This window comes from Odocoileus virginianus, chromosome 2, assembly GCF_023699985.2.
Source record: "Odocoileus virginianus isolate 20LAN1187 ecotype Illinois chromosome 2, Ovbor_1.2, whole genome shotgun sequence".
Lineage (NCBI taxonomy): Eukaryota > Metazoa > Chordata > Mammalia > Artiodactyla > Cervidae > Odocoileus > Odocoileus virginianus.
This window is the reverse complement of record NC_069675.1, coordinates 90850320-90852383: the sequence shown is the minus strand read 5'-3', so window position 1 is coordinate 90852383 and position 2064 is coordinate 90850320.

Genomic DNA, 2064 nt, shown 5'->3' with positions numbered 1-2064 from the left:
GTCTTGGGACCTAAGTGAAATGAAAGTTGCTCAGTCATGTCCAACTCTCTGTGACGCCATGGACTATACAGTCCATGGAATTCTCCAGGCCAGAACACTGGAGTGGGTAGCCTTTCCCTTCTCCAGCAGATCTTCCCAACCCAAGAATTGAACCAGGGTCTCCTGCATTGCAGGCGGATTCCTTACCAGCTGAGCTATGAGGGAGGTTATTTTGGCTAAAGACCAAAGACAGTGTGTTGGGGGGGAGGAAGAGTATGGAGCAGGGGGTGGGGAGACTGGAAAGGACCCCTTGGTCCCCAGCCCTGACCGCCCCCACCCTGCCACCCCCACCCATATGATTAGTTTGTAGAGGCCCTCTGGAGGTGAGGGAAAGGAGTCAGGATACTACAAATACAGGCAGTGGGGGCCACCAGGTGCCCCATCCAGTTCAGTGCCACCCTCTTGCTGCCCCTCCAGGGTCCGGCCCCTTCACTTCTTTCTCGCAGTAGCGGGCAGCAGGCTCTGCCTAACAGGCCAGGCTGAGTGCCCTGGTGGTGAACCTCAGCAGCGATGCCCGGCTTGCCACTCCTCCCGGGGTCCTGCTGGATCCTCCCTGGGCAGGTGGGAACTACACTCCCCCCCACCGAGGCTGCTGTCTCCTCTCTCTGCCTGGGACCTTCGGGGCCTTAGACATCGCTGCCTCTGGGCTGCAGGGTCTGTGTGCCCACGCTCTCCAGCACATCCTTCTTTGGCAACAGCTGACTTTTTCTGAGTGCCTTGCATGCCGGGCACTGGGACTAACGCACAGGATGACTTCATGTCCCTGCAGAGTGGGTCTGATGTCCTCCATTCTGCAGATGATGGACTGGGTTTCTGGGAGTTCAACCCCCCAGCCCCAGAATGAAATACCCAGACCCCTGTGTTGTGCAGTGGGTTAAATACACCCTGAATAGATTTTTATCTCAGACTCAATGTAGGCAGGGCCCAGGATGAAAGTGACCCTGAGGTCACAGAGGGAACTGGCTCCAGCTTGTACCTTGCTGGATCTCCGGGCTTCTCATGCAGCCCTGCCCCACCTCCACTCACCTGCATTGGGAGTGGCTACCTGCCCCCATCCACCCACGGGATGTTCTGACGCCCCTCAACTGCGCCATGGCCTCTGGCCTGAGAAGTGCTGGTATCAAGCTGAGGTCAGCAGGATGCTGTTAACAGCCTCTGCACCCCGAGACCAGACTCTGGGCCTCTCCTTCACCTGGCCCCTACCTTGGGGCCCACCCAGGTGCCAAGCCCTCACCATTCCTGCTCATCTTTGCTCTGAAACTGGCTCCACCCAAGAGGAGACTGGGCCTCAGAGAAGAATCTTGCCTGAGGCCACATAACCAGTGATGCCGGGACCTAGTCTCATAGCCAGATTCCGAGTTGGGGGTCCTCTCGCAGCCCTGACACATCTGACCTGAAGCCACCCCACCTGCCCTGGTGCCTCCTCTGAGCAGGCTGCCGGGATGGCTCCCACTCACAGCGACTGTCGCCCCTCACCTCTACGTCACCCAGCCTAGGAGACCCAGGTATGAGTCATGGAGACCTTCCCTGAGCTTCAGAGTTCTCTGTACAATAGGGGTGATGGTGGTCTCAAGGCTGAGGTAAGGACCTGTAACTCTGAGGTGGTTTGAGGCTCACCAGGTACACTGCTGCTAAGTCGCTTCAGTCGTGTCTGACTCTGCGCGACCCCACTGATGGCAGCCCACCAGGCTCCCCCATCCCTGGGATTCTCCAGGCAAGAATACTGGAGTGGGTTGTCATTTCCTTCTCCAATGCATGGAAGTGAAAAGGGAAAGTGAAGTCGCTCAGTCATGTCAGACTCCTAGCAACCCCATGAACTGCAGCCCACCAGGCTCCTCCGCCCATGGGATTTTCCAGGCAAGAGTACTGGAGTGGGGTGCCATTGCCTTCTCTGGCTAGGTACTCAGTAGGTGCTAATTAGTGTTGGCTACACCTATTCTGATGGTGAAATTGGGTCCGTCTTGAGTCCCAAAGTCAAAGCAGTAGCTTGTTCCTCCCTCCTCCCAGGGAGCCTGGCATCCCGTC